Source organism: Pelodiscus sinensis, chromosome 3 (genome assembly GCF_049634645.1).
Source record: "Pelodiscus sinensis isolate JC-2024 chromosome 3, ASM4963464v1, whole genome shotgun sequence".
NCBI lineage: Eukaryota > Metazoa > Chordata > Testudines > Trionychidae > Pelodiscus > Pelodiscus sinensis.
The window spans coordinates 176077796-176099748 of record NC_134713.1 but is presented as its reverse complement, the minus strand read 5'-3'; positions in this window follow the sequence as shown (position 1 = coordinate 176099748).

Sequence of the window (21953 nt, the reverse complement as noted above, 5' to 3'; positions counted from 1 at the left end):
CATATAAAATTAAAAAGTCAAAATCAGAACAATATTTCAGTTTTGTCAAAATGAAACTCTTTTATTTAGAACAACCTTATTTTAAAATTTTCTTTTGCAGTGAATTTTGATATTGTCAATTTCTGAATCTTTCACAGAATAGAATTGCCATTCTTCACACAAATATATTTCCAACTGCATGTCAGAAAGATTATTGTATAACTGACTTAATACTCTCTTTTAAAGGGCCAAATCCATTATTTTTGGCATCAAACTCTCATTGATTTTTAATAGAGGCAGGATTATGCTCATAAGGCTTAAACCACCAATGAATTTAGACACCTAAGACAAAAATCTAGATCCTCAAAATTCCTGCTCAGCAGCCCCATTACCTATAAATGTCTAAAGTCCATAGGTACTAAAGTCTCCATCAATAAAGTCCTCTAGGTGCCTAAATTTCTGCTGGTGCTAAAATGTACCACATCTAATCCCTGGCAGATTCATATACCAGCCATTTCTATGTTTATCTCACCTGTGGGGCCTGATCCAGCAGGTACTCATAAGCCACCTAAAAATATGCCTATCAAGTCAGGTTCTGATCAAAACACAGTGGAGGTGGTCATGCTGGCAAGCATCTCATGCCATTGGGTTCTGAATTATTAGCAACATCAATAGTAGAAGTAAGCACTCCTATCTTGATTTAACAAGCCTGCATGCTAATGGTTAAATCCTAGTTATATGGTACAAAGGCTGTGCCTACATATGTCAGAAAGAGTATCCATCAAAACGGAACAGTATGTGCCTACATATATCAGAAAGAGTATCCATCAGAAAAAAAACCTGCCACTTGTAGGTCAACGTAGTACAGGCAGTCCCCGGGTTACGTACAAGATAGGGACTGTAGGTTTGTTCTTAAGTTGAATCTGTATGTAAGTCGGAACTGGCGTCCAGATTCAGCTGCTGCTGAAACTGATCAGTTTCAACAGCGGCTGAATCTGGACGCCAGTTCTGACTTACATACAGATTCAACTTAAGAACCCCAGGCATCCCCAAGTCAGCTGCTGCTGAAACTGATCAGCGGCTAATTCCAGGAAGCCCGGGGCAGGGGCTTCCTGTAGTCAGCCACTGGTCAGTTTCAGCAGCGGCTGACTTGGGGACGCCTGGGGCAGAGCAGCTGGGGTGCTGCTGGGTTGGTCCAGAAGCGCCGCCGCTCCTCGGCGCTATTGGACCAACCCAGCAGCACCCAAGCTGCTCTGCCCCAGGCGTCCTGATTCAGCCACTGCTGAAACTGACCAGCAGTGGCTGAATCAGGACGCCTGGGGCAGAGCAGCTGGGGTGCTGCCGGGTTGGTCCAGTAGCGCCCAGAGCGGCGCTACGGGACCAACCGGCAGCACCCCAGCTGCTGTGCCACAGGCGTCCGGAGCAAAGCCGTGGAGCACGGGGGCAGCGGGACAGCCCAGACGTGCCGTGGCTGTCCTGCTGCCCTCGGGCTCTGCGGCTTTGCTCTGCTTTGCTCCCCGTCTCCCTGGTCTGCAGACCAGGGGGACGGGGAGCAAAGCGGCGGAGCACGCGGGCAGCAGACAGCCCAGACGTGTCCGCTGCCCGCGTGTTCCGCCGCTTTGCTTCCTCTCCCTGGTCTGCTGGAGACCAGGGAGACGGGCCCCGTTCGTAACTGCGGATCCGACATGAGTCGGATCCGCGTAACTCAGGGACTGCCTGTATATTGGCATAAGCAACACGCTTCATATTGCTTGTTTAACTGCTGTTCCATGAAGAACATTATGCACAGCTGTTGTGGCCATCTTGTGCTTCTGATGTATAAGTTTCATATGTGTTTGCCCGGTTCCTGATTGGCTGTGTCTTTTTCCTCAGATGTGCATCTTTCTTGGCTTTGCATTTATTTGCCTCTTTTACACACACGAGTTTGGCTAAGATTACATTTCAGACCCTCCTACACATGCTGCCTTTTGCACCCCTTTATGTGTTTCTTTACAACTTTGTCTCTCCTAATACACTTTTATGACACCAGGCCATAAGTTAGTGTATTAAAGGTGAAATTCACTTTTCTCAAAACCTCGGCACTTTTTGTGTGGGAAAAAAAATAAGAAGGGAATTGGGAACAAAGCATCCTTCAAACTGCAGCAAGCCATGGGGCTGCGCTACAGCTCCTACTCAGGTACTGTTCCTGAAATATGGGTTGGAATATAACCACTGCCCTTCCATACCCTGAGGAGCAGGTTTTGAGCCACCTTATCAACATAAGCACAGCTCCAGAAGCTGATCCTTAGTCTGGCCTACAAGGTACCGACTCTGCTCATTTTATCACAAAAAGAATGCTGAAGTTCCCGTGTTACTGCTTTACTGGTACTTCCCTCTTGCAGATTGCGTCCCAGGGCAGAAGGACATGAGCAGATCCTCTGTGTTCCTATGCAGCTATAAAAACTCTTTTACCACAAATGTCCTTCACAATTCTATATTCTTTAAACCCAGTGGTTCTCAACCAGGGGTGTGCAAAGGTCTTCCAGGGGTATATCAACTCAACTAGATATTAACCTAATTTTCTAACAGTCTACATAAAAAACACTAGCCAGGTCAGTACAAACTAAAATTTTACATTTATATGGGAAAGATGAGAAAGTAAGCAATTTTTCTGTAATAGTGTGCTGTGATCTTTTGTATTTTTATGTCTGACTTTGTAATAATGTATTTTTTTAGTAAGAGAAACTTGGGGTACCCAAAACAAATCTGATTCCTGAAAGGGGCACAGTGCACCCCTGGAGTGGAACATAAATGCTATTTAATAGAAATGCAACAACAATACAGCAGTTTAGAATAGGAAGTAGAAAATCTGTTGCTCCCAATTTTAAGATTATAGTAGATGATATAATACCAGGTAACATATAATTTCCATTTAATTTTCTTCTGAGGTCTCATCTGCAGAGGCTACTATAACATTCCCCAAGTGTATAATTTCTCTGAAGCTTTCTCTGAGTCAGAATACAACTCCAATAAAGGAACTCATGTATAATTCTTAGTATAGACTCTGCTGCAGTGTGTGTAATATTACATTGATAATAATGTAATGATCTTAAAGGAATGTGTCTGGGTTTGACACAGAACTTAAACTCCATTTTACAAGAATTCATACCTTAAAACTGTTTTCCTTTACATACCTGTTAAGTACCTTTTTAATGTTTGCCATTGTATACATTTAAGAACTTTATTAAAATGCCAACCCGGAGTATTTATACTCCCATTGTATATGTAAACATACTTTTTTCCCTGTCAACTGATGTTGGAGGGAACTGATGTTAAAAAAAGTGATGAATCTATAAGTGTTTAAATTGAATAACCTCTTAATATGACCAGTGGATCTTTGTTTAGAAAGGAAGTCATACTAATGTACCAGAGTTCCTCTGGTTTGCTTTGTTTTATTGTTTCACATTGCTGTTTATTTAAGAAGAAATGTGGCTCTTACCTGTATTTTGCTACTTATTCTAAAATACTAGTAACATTTTACTGAAATTCATAACTACAAAATTGTCACAAATTAGCAAAAAGTTGTAGCTATGCAGTATTTTAAATTGATTTATCTTGGCTGTTACCGTTGTTGAGAACAAGTGTCAGATGCTTGACTTTTTGAGGAAAAGATGAGAATATGCTTAATTTGCAAATGTAGGCTGTGAACATGAAGAGCTGTAGAACTTACCAAATTAGTTTCACAAATACAGTTCTGCACCTCAAAAACACCTAGACAGTAACGAAACCCTTATTTGCAGCAATTTAAGTAATATATGTTCATTAACTTCATTAATATTCTCATTAGTTTCAAAACACTTAACACGTCAAATTAAAACACTAGCCTAAATTTTTCAAAAGTGATCAATGATTTTGGGGGCTCAAATGAGAATACTTTAAAGGAGTTTTCAGAGAAGGGTGCTTTCCCTTTTGAAGATTTGTTGTCCTGTATTTGTTTGTGATGACAGAGGTCTTTAGGTATTGAACTGAAACCATCCACTACCACTACTTAGTGTAAAAATGCAGATACAAAGGCCATACCTTCACTGAGTGGAAAATTGATGCTGTCGTAATCAATCTTCCGGAGTTCTGTTTAGTAGGTCTAATTAACACCCATTAAATCGAAATTAAAGGGCACCCCCATTAGCAGCGAGTACTCCTGCTCCTGCAAGGACTAAGGGAAGCTGATGGGAGCATTTGCTCCCATCAGCCTCCTGCTGTAGGGACAGTGGACAAACTTAAACAAAGTATGCCAACTCCAGCTACATAATTAACATACCCAGATTTGCATATCTTGTTTTGATCTTCCCCTTTAGTGTAGACCAGGCCTAACTCAGCTGCCCCTCAGTTACTAGTATAAGGAGTTGCATTTGGATCTTTTTCTTTAACTAAAATGTATAAACTCATGTATAGTTGGAAAACTTCCTGAATGATTTTTTTATGTAATTTTTTGTAATTTCCATCTGGTCAAACTATATACCTTTTGAGACATTTGTCAATATACAGTAAAAACTGTGTTATCTGGCATGCCTGGAGATTAGGGTGTGCTGGTAACCTAAACATTCTGGTTATCTGGGGAGGGGGAGCCATGCAGGGCTTATGGGGGGGGGCATGGGAGCCATGAGCCGTGGAGGGGGGCAGGATGCAGCCTAGTGAGGGGGGTGGAAGCTGGGGGGAGGAGGGCGGAAGGCGGAGATGGAGGGGGTGGCCTGCCGGGGGGGAGGGGGCGCGCGAGAGCTACAGCAGGGGCTGGCCTGTCAGGGGTGCTAGGAGCCACAGAGGGATTGGCCTGCCAGGGGTGCCGGGAGCCGAGATGCTTGCTTCCGGCTACCGTTTGCCCCACCCCCAAGTATGTGCTGCACACTCGTCTGAGGAGCACTTAAAGGGCCATTTTCCTTTCTTTTTTTTTCCTCCTCTTTTGCTTTTGCTTTTCGCAGTGTCAAAAATGTGCAGGTTTCTACAGATTTCCAGATGCTTAAGTTCTGATAGCACAGGTTTTATTGTACATGTGGAAAACATATGATTGTGCACTTTTATGTGATGAAGAAGAAAACAGGAATTGGCATATCAGGTCAGGTAACCCTCACCTCTTCCTTGTCCAATATCCTGTCTTTGATAGTTGCAAGGATCATATAGTTCACAGGTAAGTGGAAAAAACCCTGTAATGGACAAATATGAAAAACCTGTCCCAGGGAAGTTTCACTATAGCCTAAAGAATGATAGTTTATAGTCGTTATAATAATAGACAATGTTCCTGTAAATATTTTCATTTTCTATACAAATGTTTCCCTTTTGGTATCCAACTAACCTCTTGGTTTCATTAATGTACTGTAATAGTGAATCCCACAAGTTTATTCTGCATTGCGTTTTTAAAGTTTAATTTTATAACTTTTAAACATGTTGCCTTTCAGTATAACTCAGCATTCCATTGTCATAGGGGTAAATAGAAATTCAAGATTTAGCATTTAGTACTTTCTCTATTTCTCCTCTCTTTTTTGTCTTCTTTCTAAACTAAACAGTCCCAGTCTTTTTTATTTTTGTTTAGAAGTGTCTCTATTCCTTTTGTCATTTTCAGTATGTTTCTCTGGATCTCTTTTCTCTGAGAATGCATGACCAGAAGTGAACACAGTACTCCACATACAAGTTTGTTTGTTTTTTATATATATAAGCTTTTAAATTGTTGCATAGAGTAGAAGTTTCTACTGAGCTCTCTTCAGTGTTGCTCAAGTCTTTTTTACTAACTGATTATAGCAGTGTTTCCCAATTGGTGCTCCGGGGAACCCTGAGGTTCTACAAAGCAAAACTAGGGGTTCCGCGAGGAGCCGGCACTCCCCCACCCCTCTGAAAGAGTGAGAGCCAGCTTGCCAGCAGAGGCATGGGCAGCGAGTTGTATGGGCTCATGGTGCCCATGCTCCACCAATATTTGGAGCTGAAGCGGGCTCCGTTCCCTCCCCCCTCCCCGCACGTCCTCCCACCCCTGCCCCAGAACGTCTCTCCCCCTGGCCCGTCCCTGCCATGCGCAACCTTCACTGAGCTCCCCCTTGCTGGCTGCTGCTGCCCTGCGCAGCATGCTCAAACCGATGGGCGGGGAGACGCCTGGGTGTGACGTAACGTCACGGCCCGGGATTTTAAAACTTCTGGGAGCTGAGTTGCGGGTTCAGAGTCCGGGGACAGAGTGCAGACTTCAGCCCCACAAAGTGGAAGGGGGAAGGTAGGAGAAGGGGAAGGGCTGGGAGAGGAAGGGGCTTGTGCGGAGGGGATGGGGAGAGGGGGAAGAGAGGGACAGGGCAGAGGAGAGACTCTACCAGGGGCCAAGTGCAGACAATGAGGAAAAAGGCAGGAGGAGAGGTGTCAGAGGGAGGGGTACAGGGTGATACTGGGAGGGGAGAGGGTAAGGGTATTGGGGGCTAGAAGGGGGACAGGGAGGTGCTGGGAGAAGGCTTGAAAGAAGGGGTAGGCATGAGGAAGGCCAGGATGGAGCAAGTCATGTGTGAGGGCACAGAGGGACATGAGGGAATTGGGGGCAGAGGGTGGTGAGGGGGTGGGCATCAGGGAAAAAGAGGGCAAAGGAGGTAGGGGCAGTGAGGGAAGGGGGAGGCACCAGGAGGGTGCAGGAGTAAGAGAAGGTGCAAGTGGCAGGGGATTCTGGTGGTGAAGCAGAAGGGCAGACACCTGCAGGGGAGGGACCAGCACCAGAGGAGAGAGACAGGGCAGGTTTGTACAGGGAGGTGTTAAAAGAGGGGATGAGGAGGGGTAGCTCACATGATCAGAGTTGGGGCTACTGGAGGAGTGGGCACGGGGAGAAGAGAAGGGCTGGTGGAGGAGGGCAGGTCGCAGGAGGGCTGAGGGCAGTGAGAAGGGCAGGAGTCAGGACAACAGAGGAGGATGAGGAGTTGGGGGGCAGCAGACACCAGGGGAGCTGCTGGAACAAGGGGAGGAGACATGGCAGCAGAGAGAAAAGGTAAAGGTTTAAAAATATTTATTAATAACTTGGGTGCCACAGTGGCACATCCAAACAAGCCACATGAACTCAGTACTTGCAAGCTGTGCTTTTGAACAAGAGCATCTATGGCAGTGTGGATGCTCTCTTGCCCAAGAAAGTATCGATGGCCATTTTAGCCATCCGGCTTTCTTGCGCAAGAAATTCATGTTGCCTCTCCACACTGGCCTCTTGCGCAAGAAAAGTTGTGCAAAAGGGCTTATTCCGGAGTGGGAACATCATAGTTCTTGCTCAAGAAGCTCTGATTTCATACATGAGAACGTCAGCGTACTTGCGCAAGAACATGAGGCCAGTGTAGACAGGAAGCAAGTTTTTGTGCAAGAGCGGTCGCTTTGGCGCAAGATCACATCAGTGTAGACACAGCCGAGGGAGGCAGGGGCAGGGAATGGGCACTGGCTCCGCATGTCTGCATGGTTTGCTGGGTTGCACAGCGGGGTTGGGCTTGGGGGTGTGTGTGTGTGTGTGTGTGTGTGTGTGTGTGTGTGTGTGTGTGTGTGTGTGTGTGCGCGCGCGCACACAGCTCAGAGCTCAGTTTGGCTGCAGGAGGAGGAAGGTGCCAGGAACTGGGGCTAGACTCAAGGGGAGGGAGGGGCAGGGAATCAGAGCTGGGCTCAGCAGTTTTGCGGGGCTTGGGGGAGGTGCAGGGAAACTGGTCTCAGCTGTGCTGTGGGGGAAGCATGCAGGGAACCAGTGCAGGGTTCAGCTGGGCTGAGGTGGATGGGGGAGGGCATACAGAACGGACGGGCAGCTCAGCTGGGCTGTGAGGGGCTGCAGGGAACTGGTGCTGCACTCCCTTGGATTGTGGGGAATGGTTCTGGAGGAGGTGCAGGGAACCAGCAGGGGTGGGCAGCTCAGTTCGGTTGCAGGGGATAGAGGTGCAAAGAAGCCTAATGGGGGAGGGGGAAAACCAGGAGCCCTGAAATGACCTCCCCTGGTCCAAAAATCCCTCATCTGGGACCAGGCAGGTCCAGAGGTACCAGATCAGGGAGGTCCAACTCCTACCCAAGTCCTGGCCCTGGCCCAAGCACCCTGCCTCACACCCCAGGACTCAGCACCGCCCTGGCCCCAGCACCTTGCCAGCTCACCCTAGTGCCCAGCAGGACCATGTCTCTGACCCCAGCACCCTGCCACCTGCCTGCCCCAGCACCCTGCCACCTGAGCCAGCATCCTTCCACCCAGCAGCACCCTTTCCCCAGCCCCAGCACCCACTTTCACTCTGTTCCCTGCCCCCACCAGCACATTTGGGACCATATTAGTGAGGCTTGGGGTTTTTTGGAGGGTTGTTGTGTTTTTTTGCATCTTACTTGTGTGGCCCCAACTGACTTTTCTGTGGGTCAGTGACCCTTGATTTAAAACAGGTTCCTCACCCCTCTCATAAATAGAGACAATGGTAAAACCTTTTGAGTTTGACATAATATTTTATTTAAAAATGAAGCCTGGTCAACAAGCCCCCAATTGGGTCTAAACCCCCATCTCACTGCAGCACCTTAACACTCCTGCACCACCTGACCCCAAATCTGAGCCTATCATACACTGGAACCCCCCGTCCTGAGCCTCTTACATCCCCAAATTCCTGCATCCCCACATCCTCAGTCTTCTGCCACAATACTTGTGCACCATCCACACATCCCAAATCTGTGTCCTGAGCCCATCATACTCACAACCTTCTTGCCCTGAGTCCCTCACATATCCAGCCCAAACTCCTGCACCCTCACATCCACAAGCCCATGGCTTGCTCAGCACCCCAACTTTCCACCTGAGCACAACACTCCCGAGCCTGGAGCCCCCTCCCCAAGCCAACATCCTCTTCTGCATCCAAATTCCCTCCCAGAGCTTGTACTTCTTACCCCTTCCCCACCCAAATCCCTCATTCCCACCCCACACCTCCTGTTTTAACCTAAATGCAGGACAATGTAGCACTTTAAAGACTAACAAGATGGTTTATTAGATGATGAGCTTTCGTGGGCCAGACCCACTTCCTCAGATCAAATAGTGGAAGAAAGTAGTCACAACCATATATACCAAAGGGTACAATTAAAAAAAAGAACAAATATGAAAAGGACAAATCACATTGCAGAACAGAAGGGGGATGCGGGGGGGTGGGAAGGGGGAGGAAGGAAGGTAAGTGTCTGTGAATTGCTGATATTAAAGGTAGGGAGAGTGGGATGTTTGTGAGTTAATGGTATTACAGGTGATAATTGGGGAAACTGTCTTGGTAATGGGTGAGAAAGTTCAAAGTCTTGTTAAGTCCTTGTTGGCAAGTGTCGAATTTTAACATGAATGACAGTTCAGAGGATTCCCTTTCAAGTGCAGATGTAAAAGGTCTTTGTAGCAGAATGCAGGTGGCTAAGTCATTTAGAGAGTGTCCTTTCTGGTTAAAGTGGCAAGAAACTGTTTTCTCTTTGTGATCACAAAACAGTTTCTTGCCACTTTAACCAGAAAGGACACTCTCTAAATGACTTAGCCACCTGCATTCTGCTACAAAGACCTTTTACATCTGCACTTGAAAGGGAATCCTCTGAACTGTCATTCATGTTAAAATTCGACACTTGCCAACAAGGACTTAACAAGACTTTGAACTTTCTCACCCATTACCAAGACAGTTTCCCCAATTATCACCTGTAATACCATTAACTCACAAACATCCCACTCTCCCTACCTTTAATATCAGCAATTCACAGACACTTACCTTCCTTCCTCCCCCTTCCCACCCCCCCGCATCCCCCTTCTGTTCTGCAATGTGATTTGTCCTTTTCATATTTGTTCTTTTTTTTAATTGTACCCTTTGGTATATATGGTTGTGACTACTTTCTTCCACTATTTGATCTGAGGAAGTGGGTCTGGCCCATGAAAGCTCATCATCTAATAAACCATCTTGTTAGTCTTTAAAGTGCTACATTGTCCTGCATTTTGCTTCAACTACCCCAGACTAACACGGCTACATTTCTATCACTGTTTTAACCTAGTGAGAGTGTATAAGGGCTGGGGATAGCAAGTGATGGAAAGGAGGGGAACAGAGTGAATGACGCCTCAAGGAAGGGGGTGGGGGATCTTGGGTAAGGAATGTGATTTTCATGCATTGGTGGGGATTTTCCCTCTCCCCCCACCTTTTTTTGGGCGGGGGACAAACCTAGGGGTTTCTTGAAATTCTGAAATGTTGAAAATGGTTCCTCGGCCAAATACAATTTGGAAATACTCTAGTATAGAATCAGTGATTACTAGAACTGTAAGGGACTTCCATAGGTCATCAAATCCAGTTGCTTGCACTCCTGGCAGAATCAAGCACCATCTATCATTCCTGATTAATATTTATCCAAGCTGCTCTGAAATATCTCCAATGATGGAGATTCCTCCCTAGTTAATTTAGAACCCATGTACACAAATAGTTCAGATGATTATTTTCAACGTGTATAAACTTGCATTTGTTAAATGAATTTTACCTGTTCACTATTCTACACATTCACCTAGTTTTATTTGTTTTCTCTAGAATTCCTCATAATTTTCTCTAACAATGGCTATATTATCTGCAAATTGTCATCCCACTATTCAATATTCAACTTGTATTTATCTTCAGGTTTTATATTGCCACTCATCACCATAGAGCAGGGGTGGGCAATAATTATCACGGGGGGCTATTTAATGCATTTTAGTACATGATCACGGGCTGGCTCTACCCCTAGAAGGAGTGGAGCTTGGAGCAGAAGGGGTAAAGCTGGGCATTAGCCTCCCCCCAGAGTTGCCTGGGGCTGGAGGCTTTGAATTAAAATCACAGCAAAGGGCTTACAGATCCCAGCCCCATTGCTACCACATTGCCTGGCAGACGTCCAGGAATGCTGTATCTATTTCAAGGGCTCCCTGCCCCGGCTCCTGCCAGGGTAGTGCAGCAACTAAAAGCAGTGAGCCATTTAAACAGGAAATTCGGTGGCACAGGCAGCAGGATATAAATAGAAGGTGCCCAGATGCAGTCGGTGGGCCAGATCAAAGCGTTAGGCAGGCCAGTTCCCACCCCTAGGATTCAGCTTACCCTCTGTGACAGACCAGGCCAGGTCTGGGCACAGCTGAGGGCATCCGCTCAGGGCGAATTGCTCAAATTAGGGGCTGTCTATAGCCCCCAGACCGGAGACCTTCCCAAATAGGCCACAAACCAGTCCCACAGAGTGCTTCAGCTATCTGCCTGAAGCCTCACAAGCAAAACCCCTCCGACTCCCCAGCAATATCCGTGCCCCAGATGGCCCTGGGCCTCATACACAGGTGAGGGGTCTTAGAATCCAATCTCACCTTCCCCGAACAAGTTCTGTCTGGTTCCAAGAAACCAGCCACAGATCCCAGGTCAATTTACCCTCTGGACCTTACCCACAAATTACGCTGAGCCAATCCTTTAGAATCTACAATATAAAGATTTATAACTACAAGAAAGAAAAGCATGAGAGTAAGGTTGCTAAAGTATCATACGTTACATGCATCAAATCTCCCAGTTCTCGATTCAGGCTCGCAGCAGAGATGTTATAGCTGCTAGCTTAAAAGTCCTTGGTGCACATCCTATGCCAGGATGGGTCTACAGTTCTTCCCGGCTCATGAATCCCTGCGAGGCAGCTTCTGGGGTCAGGAGCAGATCTGGAGACCAAGATGGAGTCGACCACATGGCATATTTATACCTCCTTCCTGGTCTCTTCTTGGTTAAGGTAAACAAGCCAAGCTCCTTTCATAAGACAAGTTTTCCATTCCTCGGATCATCCTAGTGACCCTTCTTTGTACCTGTTCGAGTTTGAATTCATCCTTCTTAAACATGGGAGACCAGAACTGCACACAGTATTCCAAATGAGGTCTCACCAATGCGTTGTATAATGGCACTAACACCTCCTTATCCCTACTGGAAATACCTCGCCTAATGCATCCCAAGACCGTATTAGTCTTTTTCACGGCCATATAAAATTGGCAGCTCATAGTCATCCTGTGATCAACCAGGACTCCAAGGTCCTTCTCCTCTTCCGTTACTTTCAACTGATGTGTCCCCAGCTTATAGCTAAAATTATTGTTGTTAATCCCTAAATGCATAACCTTACACTTCTCACTATTAAATTTCATCCTATTGCTATCACTCCAATTTACAAGATCATCCAGATCTTCCTGTATGATATCCCGATCCTTTTCTGAATTGGCAATACCTCCCAACTTGGTGTCATCCACAAACTTTATTAGGACACTCCCACTTTTGGTGCCGAGGTCAGTAATAAAAAGATTAATTAAGATCAGTCCCAAAACTGATCCCTGAGGAACTCAGGGTATGTCTACACTACAAAGTTAGTTCGAACTAATGGACGTTAGTTCGAACTAACTTTCATAGGCGCTACACTAGCGCTCCGTTAGTTCGAATTTAATTCAAACTAACGGAGTGCTAGTTCGAACTAGGTAATCCTCATTCCACGAGGATTAAGCCTAGTTCGAACTAGCTAGTTTGAATTAAGGGGTGTGTAGCCCCTTAATTCGAACTAGTGGGAGGCTAGCCCTCCCCAGGTTTCCCTGGTGGCCACTCTGGCCAACACCAGGGAAACTCTACTGCCCTCCTCCCAGCCCCGGACCCCTTAAAGGGGCACGGGCTGGCTACGGTGCCCGTGCCAGGTACAAGCCTCCCAGCACCCAGCCAGCAGACCCTGCACCTGGCACGGATGGAGCCACCCACCCGATGCCCCCCCAGCCCTCCCTCTCTTCCCAGGACCAGACTGGCGGCTCCCGGGAGCTTGCCCAGGACCACAAGGGGCGGACACCCGCCTGGACTAGTGCGGACATCATGGACCTTGTCCACAATCTCCGCACTAGGCACAGGAAAGTGGCCGGCTTGGGCAGGATAGCTGCCAGCCTGGCCACCCAGGAGCAGGTGTGCAAGAGAATCAAGGGGGTCCACTGAGACCCCCGACCCTGAGCCCTGAGCGTACAATGGCAGTCCTGGGTCAGACCAAAGGTCCATCTAGCCCAGTAGCCTGTCTGCCGACAGCGGCCAACCCTAGGGACCCTGGAGGGGATGGACTGAAGACACTGACCAAGCCATTTGTCTCGTGCCATCCCTCTCCAGCCTTCCACAAACCTTGGTCAGGGACACCACTTCTACCCCCTGGCTAATACCACTCCATGGACCCAACCTCCATGACTTGATCTCACTTCCCTTTAAACTCTGTTCCAGTTCTAGCCTTCACAGCCTCCTGCAGCAAGGAGTTCCACAGGTTGACTCTTTGCTTTGTGAAGAACAACTTTCTGTTACTAGTTTGAGGCCTGCTACCCATTCCTTTCCTTTGGTGTCCTCTAGTCCTTCTTTATGGGAACTAATGAAGAACTTTTCTGTATGCACCCTCTCCACCCAACTCCTGCTTTTAGAGACCTCTATCCTGTCCCCACTCCGTCTCCTCTTTTCTAAGCTGAAAAGTCCCAGTCTCTTTAGCCTCTCTTCATATGGGACCTGATCATTTTAGTTGCCCTCCCCTCTCCCAGCCTCTCTCTTCCCCTCTCCCACCTCCTTTTCCCAGTCTCCCCCAGTTTTGTTCAATAAAGACAGATTCCATTTTGGAAGACACGTTATCTTTATTTTGTACATCAAGAAGAGGGGCTAGGGAAGGGTAAGTGGAAGGAGGTGAGGGAGGAATGGGGCACGAGCCCCCGATGGGGAGGACTGGGCTGGCTCTGCGGGCTTCTGGGGGTGGAAGCCTGCGGCAAGTGCAGCCGGGTTGATGGTGATGTGCTGTTATGTGCTCAGTGTGGGCACTCAGGGCACTCCAAGCCAGGACTGCTTTGCAAGCGGGGCACCCCTGAGAACTGTCTGTCTGGGGTGGGGGTCGGGACCCTTTAAGCACAGCCCTCGGCTAGCCTGAGACAGCATCTCCACGCTCTAAGACCTCCTCTGATGCCCTGCCGGCACTGCTTCCGGCCATCCTTAAGCCCGGATAAGGGTCTTCTTAATGTGGACGTGCTAGTTCGAATTAGCAAAACGCTAATTCGAACTAGTTTTTAGTTCTAGATGCGTTAGTTCGAATTAGCTTAGTTTGAATTAACTAATTCGAACTAAGTTAGTTCGAATTAGCGCTGTAGTGTAGACATACATACCCTCGGTAACCTCCCTCCAACCTGACCGTTCACCTTTCAGTATGACCTTTAACTAGTTGCTTATCTACCTCTCAATTTTCATATTGATCCCCATCTTTTCCAATTTAACCAATAATTCTCCATGTGGTACTGTATCAAATGCCTTACTGAAATTGAGGTAGATTAGATCTACTGCATTTCCTTTATCTAAAAAATCTGTTACTTTCTCAAAAATGGAGAAACGAGGCTTACAGGATCAGTCGGCAAAGGCTTCCCCAGCCGACAAATCCGCGTCTAGGTTGCCGTGCTGTGCCGGATCAGCTGATTGTCGGCACAGCATGGCGGCCATGTGTATTTTAATGAAGTGGGGATTATTTAAATCCCTGCTTCTTTGATTATGCCAAATACACTAATTTACATGGCTCCGTCAACAGAGCCATGTAGTCTAGGCACACCCTAAGAGGAAAAACAAGTGAAGAGAGTGGACAGTTTTTCAAATGGACATTATTAAGGGCCCAAAAGCAAACCATTCTGATGCATAGGAAAGATAGAAAGTATGGCAAAAGACCACCTTGGCTTAAAACCAGGAGATCTTGCATGATCTAAAAATAAAAAAGGAGTCTCATAAAAAGTGGAAACTAAGTCTAATTATAAAAGATGAATATAAGCAAACAACACAGGTATGCAGGGGCAAGATTAAAAAGGCAAAGGTACATAACAAGCTCAATCTAGCTAGAGACATATAAGGTAACAAGAAGACATTCTATAAATATATTAGAAACCAGAGGAAGACCAAGGATAGGGTAGGCCTATTGCTTAGAAGAGGGAGAAACAAGTTTCACAGGAAAATTGGAAATGGCAAAGGTGTTTAATGACTTCTTTGTTTTGGTTTTCACCAGGAAGTTTGATGATGAAGATATGCCTAACATACTGATTGCTAGTGAAAACGGGGTAGGTTTAGAAGATGAACTAAAAGAAGAAAAAGTTAAAAATTACAGTAAAACTTCAATTGTCCGGCATCTAGTGGTCTGGCATCCCTGATATTCCGGCACCAACTGGAACTCAGAAGTGCTCCAGCCAGCTGGACAATTGGAGCTCCTGTGAGCCCCACACGCACTCACGGGCCAGGAAAGGGAAGGGGAGGAGAGGGAAAGGGGATTATACCCCTGTGATGGGTCTGCCAGGACCTGCACTGCGTCCGGCGGGGAACAGCGCAGGGTGAACCCTCCACCATTTTGCAGGGAGGCAGGGGAAGCCCTGCGCAGTCGCCTGCTACAGGCCAGCTGGGGCTGCAAGTGGTGGCGGAGGAGAGGGGGCGATGTGAGGTGCGGCACTGCAGGACCAACCCAGCAGCACCCCAGCTGCTCTGCCCTGCCACTTTCCCAAGTCCCCCACCACCGCTTGCAGGCAGGCGGCAAACCGGCGGCGGACTTGGGGAAGCGGTAGAGCAGAGCAGCTGGGGTGCTGCCGGGTTGGTCCCGCAGCACCACTCAGGCGAGAGGCGGCACTGTGGGACCAACCCGGCAGCACCCCAGCTGCTCTGCTCTACCGCTTCCCCAAGTCCGCCGCCACCACTTGCAGCCCCAGTTGGCCTGTCGCCAGAGGCTGTGCAGGGCTTCCCCCGCCTCCTTGCAAAATGGCAGAAGGCTTGCCCCTCACTACGCCATTCCCCACCAATCCCCCCCACCCCGCCGGTCGCAGTGTGGGTCCCGGTAGGCCCGTCACAGCCCCCTGCCGGAGTACCTCCTGATACTCTGGCATAGCCAATAATCGAGCACCCCCTGGGTCCCAAAGGTGCCGGATTATCAGAAATCTACTGTACTTTGAAAAGTTAGATATCTTCAAGTCAACAGGGCCTGATGAAATGCATCCTAGAATATACAAGGAGCTGATAGAGGAGGTATCTCAGCTTTTAGCTATCATTGAAAAATCATGGAGTTGGGAAAGATTCCAGAAGACTGGAAAAGGGCTAATATAGTGTCCATCTATAACCCAGGAAACTACAGACCAATCAGTTTAACTTCTATGCCAGGAAAGATAATGGAGCAGATAATTAAGGAATTTTTCTGCAGACATCTGGAAGAAAATAAGGTGATGGGTTTGCCAGCATGGATTTGTAAAGAACAAATCATATCAAACCAATCTGATAGCTTTCTTTGATAGGATAACAAGTCTTGTGGATAAGGGAGAAGCGGTGGACATGGTATAGTTATACTTGAGTAAGGCATAAGGCATTTGATACAGTCTCGCATGACCACTTTATCAATAAATTAGGCAAACACAACTCAGATGGGGCTACTATAAGGTGGGTGCATAACTGACTGGATAACCGTTCTCAGAAAGTAGTTATTAATGGTTCACAATCCTGCTGGAAGGGCATAACAAGTGGAGTTTCGCAGAGGTCTGCTTTGGGACCAGTTCTGTTCAATATCTTCAATAACGATTTAGATGATGGCATAGAAAGTTTGCAGATGATATGGAAGTGGGAGGGGTTGCAACTGCTTTGGAGGATAAGGTCATAATTCAAAATGATCTGGATAAACTGGAGAAATGGTCTGAGGTAAATAAAATGAAGTTTAATAAGGACAAATGAAAAGTGCTAAACTTAGGAACGAAAAATCAGTTTCACATATACAGAATGGGAAATGACTGTCTAGGAAGAAGTACTGCAGAAAGGGATCTATGGGTCATAGTGCACCACAAGCTAAATATGAGTCAACAGTGTGACACTGTTGCAAAAAAAAAGCAAAAATGATTCTGGGATGCATTAACCGGAGTGTTGTTAGCAAGACACAAGAAGTCATTCTTCTGCTCTACTCTGCGCTGATTATGCCTCAGTTGGAGTATTGTGTCCAGTTCTGGGCATCACATTTCAAGAAAGATTTGGAGAAGGTCCAGAGAAGAGCAACAAAAATGATTAAAGGTCAAGAAAACACGAGCTATGAGGGAAGGCTGAAGGAATTGGACTTTAGTTTGGAGAAGAGAAGACTAAGAGGGGACATACCACCAGTTTTCAGGTATCTAAAAGGGTGTCACAAGGAGAAAGGGCAAAATTATTCTCCTTGCCCTCTGAAGATAGAACAAGAAGCAATGGGCTTAAACTGCAGCAAGGGAGGTTTAGGTTGGACATTAGGAAAAACGTCCTAACTGTCAGGGTGGTTAAACACTAGAATAAATTGCATCGGGAGGTTGTGGAATCTCCATCTCCGAAGATATTTAAGAGCAGGTTAGACATCTTTCAGGGATGAGCTAGGTGCTTGGTCCTGCCTTAATGGCAAGGGGCTGGACTTAATGATCTCTTGAGGTTCCTTCCAATTCTACTATTATCTGATTCAATCATTGTTGGCCTGAGATGGAGCTCCACAGTTTTCTGCTTTATTCTGCGTTTCTCCAATACTTTGTAGTAGGTTTGTAGTTTTTAGCCAGCTATTGTTGTTGCTCTTAGTTAGTTACTTTTTTGATAATTGTTGTCAAATAAAAAAAAAAATCTTCGGGTGACGTCCCCTTGGGTGCTCCATTGTTGGTGATGGGTCATCCCTGGAGCCGCAGTTCAGAGCTTTTTCCCTAGCAGTTTACTGTTGGGCCGCACATGCACAGGAAGCGGCTCACACCATTGGCCGTTTGATAGCTGCCTTGTGCGCGGCCCTCCCCCTCAGTTCCTCTCTTTCAGCCCTCAGTCGCAGATGGAGCTCCTCAGCTATCTCTCTCTTCAGAGACATTCCCTTAAACTAGTTCTTGCTTCTTTCCATTTATACCTTAGAATTTACCCTCTTTATTCCTTCTGATAAAATAGACCCCAAAAGAAGATTTAGAATTTTTTTCTTTTTGTCCGTTGGGACGGTTTCATAAGCAGCAGCTCTGCTTCTACCATTCTCTCCCTCCCCTTCCCCTTAGTATGTTAATTACCGTGAGGGGGTAGGGAGAGAGAGAAAAGAAAAAAAACAAAGATAAAAGATAGAAGGATAGGGAGAAGCCAGGTGGGGAACACATTCCCACTTTTCAGCTCTTAACAGTGTGGAGCTAATTACAGCCTTCAGCTGTCTCCTTCAGCTATCTCAGCATGACACCTTTTAAGAAGTGTCCACAATGTAACAAGCCTATGCCCACTTCGGACAGACATAGCTCCTGCTTATGCTGCCTGGGGCGAGTCACACTCACCTCAGAAATGTGACCACTGCCGCAGCCTGTCAGCCAGAGCCAGAAAGAACCAGGAGCTGCAGTTCCGGATTATACGCTCTGAAAAGGCACTGAAGCCTTCAGAGAAAGCTCAGTCTACCCACTCTGTGGGAGATCCTGAGACAGAGGTGCCTGTTAGCCCCAGTAAAAGTTGGGGCAGGAAGCTTCCCCCTCAAGGTCATTGCCTCCTACACTGTCCTCCAGTGGGACCAGTGAAGATGTGCCAAGCCCCTATATGACTGCGGTGCCAGCACCCACCACAGGCACAGTGACCGCGACCCCCAGAACAGTGGGGCTGGCGCGCTTGGTCTCAGCACCAGAAAAACTGCATTGCCACACACTGGCACCGCTGCCAACAGCGTTTATAAGCATAGCACAAGGAAGGAACGGGGAGCCGCCTGACAAGCAGTCCCGTAAGACTCCGGGTCTTCCTAATGATGGGTTCTCATCCTCAAATGGCTCTCATGCCTCAGAGGCACTGGCAAGGAGGTGGTCTGCTCCTCGGTCACTGCTCTTCAGCACCCATGCACTGCCAGCACTGACATCTCATATGCTGTCCCCAATGCCATCACAATTTTCCAGCGAAGAAGATGGTGACATGCAGGCCTCCTTCTCTCCGCACCATTGTCCTCCAATATGAAATTATAAGCCATGTTATGACCTATGGGCCACTTCTCTATTGTATGGTCACCACTGGATGCCTCCTCTGGTACTACATCCTGAACAATAGCCTTACTGGAGCCCCTGGGGTTCGTACAGGAGACACCACAGTGTGCAGCCTAGCCCCTACAAACAGACTAGTTTTTATGCACCATGCACAACTTCATCCATGTAACAGCTAGACCCTCAAGTACCTCAGGCAACAGAAGAGTCACCTCCTGATTCATCCCCCTACCAATTTCTTGTCTTCACCTGATGAGGCCAGAATGGCACCTCCACCTTCAGCCACGGATGACTTTGCTCACTTTCATGAGCTCTTTAAAAGAATTGCAGCTGAGCTTAAAATTGCAATGGAGGAAATCTCTGAAACTCAGCACGACCTCACCTCTATATTACAAGCTTCACCATCATCCAAAATTGCCCTCCCCATCGACCCCACCATTTTGGATCCTGCCAACACAATTTGGCAAACTCCTGCATCAACTCCACCAACGTGCAAGAGCATGGATAAGAAGTACTACGTACCCACTAACACCTCGGAGTTTCTATTCACTCATCCCACACCAAAGTCCTTAGTGGTGGAAGCTGCTCACCAGTGGGTGAAGCAACATTGTTTTTGCATCACTCCACCAGATAAGGATAGCAAGAGACTTGATCTCTTTGGTCACAAGGCTTACACTTCCGCAACTTTACAATTTAGGATCTCTACTCAGTGCTGCTTGCTAAGTATGATTTCCACAATTACTCCAAACTCATGGACTTTGTGGATGATATTCTGGAGGCAAAGAGACTTCAATTTACAGCCATTGTATCTGAGGGCAGGTTATTTCCCATGGTGCCCTGCATGCAGTGCTTGACACCATGGATACTGTGGCTAGAACCACAGCCATCAACAGTGTGATGCGCAGATGTGTTCTCCCCAGCCACTTTCCCTCGGGAGAGACAAGGATAGTTGTCAGGCTCAACCCCTCCATCACCACCAGCCAACAAGCAAATTTGAAGCCTTGGTCAAGGTCCTGGAAAAAACCCTGTAATTTTCAATGCCTATAACAATCACACATATTTTCCAAAATTGTCTCCACCCATTTTACCACCAGTGGGCCTCCATCACCTCAGATAGATGGGTGATTGACAGGCCTCTTACCCATCCTACTACCCTGTCCCTTTTCAGGGACTCCTCTCACGAGTCCCTTCTACAAAAAGAGGTGCCACACCTGTCAGACTTAGGGTCCATAGAACCAGTCTGACAACAGCTGTCTCACAACAGCACAGGAGAAGAGGCTTCTACTCCCGTTACTTTCTAACTCAAAAGAAGTCAGGAGGCTGGAGACCAATTCTAGATTTGTGCAATCTGAGCATATTCATCAAGATGCAACACTTTCGCCTAGTCATTTTATCATCATCCTGGCATTGCAACACAGGCGACTGATTTTCAGCCCTAGACCTCCAGGATGCTTATTTTCATCCTGCTCACAGGAGATTCCTAAGATTCATGGTATGCCTGGACCACTACCAATATCAAATCCCACCTTTTGGCCTGTTTATGGCCCCTCGAGTTTTCTCTAAGGTGCTTGCCATGGTCATGTGCCATTAATTATAATGCACAATAATTATATTCCCTTATCTTGATGACTGCCTTTTGCAAGGCCACATCACAGACAGAGTCAGCATGCATGAATGCAATAATCATACAGTGCCTTCAAAATTTGGGCCTTTGAATAAACTGGGAAAAGTCATATGTTCACCCTTCCCAGATCATACAATTAATTGGGTCCCGCCTGGATTCCACAGTGGCACGAGGAATATAACTATCTACCTCACAACCGATTCCTTGCCGTTCAAACTCTGGCCGCAATCATTTATTTGTCTACACGCACTATAGCCAAGGACTGCCTACAACTTCTTGGCCACATTGCAGCTACAACCTTCATGGTATCACATGCCCAACTCCACATGTGCTGACTACAGGTTTGGTTTGCCATGGTGTACAAGCCACTCAGGTAGCCCATGTCACTCCCACTTACTGTACCACATGAGGTCAAGACATCCCTCCTCTGGTGGACCAAACCAGCCAATCTTTGCATGGGGATTCCGTTTCTCCAACATTTCCCCCTTATGCACAATTACAACGGACTCTTCACTCTCCAGCTGGAGAGCTCACCTCCAAGACCAGGCTGCCCAGAAACTCTGGTCAACTCAAGTGATGTCCCTACACATAAATCTGTTGGAATTGCACACCGTGCTCAATGCTTGCAGGCATTTCCTGCCTTCCATTGCCAACAAACATATCTGTGTTCTTACAGGCAACATTGTGTGTGTCTTCTATATCAACAGGCAAGGGGGGGTCCAGGTGATAAATCTGTGGAACTTTTGCATCAGTCACAACATCCACCTGGCCGCAGTTCATATACCACGTGCCATCAACGTAAGAGCAGATGCTCTCAGCAGACATTTCCCTCAGCATCACGAATGGGTGCTCAGTTCTTCCAAATGTGATCACCCATCAATAGACCTATTTGCAACACCTCATAATACCACTGGATTTGGGGAAGCCAGCCACACTTCTGACACCCAGGTGGGACACGCACGCGTGCTGCACATGGGCATGCCTGCATGCTTGAGGCAGCACCCGCTGCTGGTGACAGTGCTGCCAGGTGCAAGAGAATCTGCCACTCACACACACCTTCTCCCCCCCCCCAACCCTGACCCTCTCTCTTCCAATGGCCAGGGACACAAGTCCTCTTAGGATGCCACCACTGTCAGAGACAGTGTGTGCATGGTACCAAGGCCAGCCCATGGCCCCCCTCCTGCCTGCAGGATCCCGATGTGGCCGGCAACTTCCCATTCCTAGTTGTCCCTGGGTCATGGGGGTGGTAAAGCTCCCCACCCCCGGGGACATCTGGGACTCTGTAGGAAAGGACCCACTGCCCAGGCCATAGATGGCCTTGTTCTGAGTACATCACCTTCATCTGACCTGAGAACTGTTGGTCTCAGCTCACAGATGAGGGCAAGGCTTCAGGGACAGTGTCTCTAGAGTTGACTGTCTCTC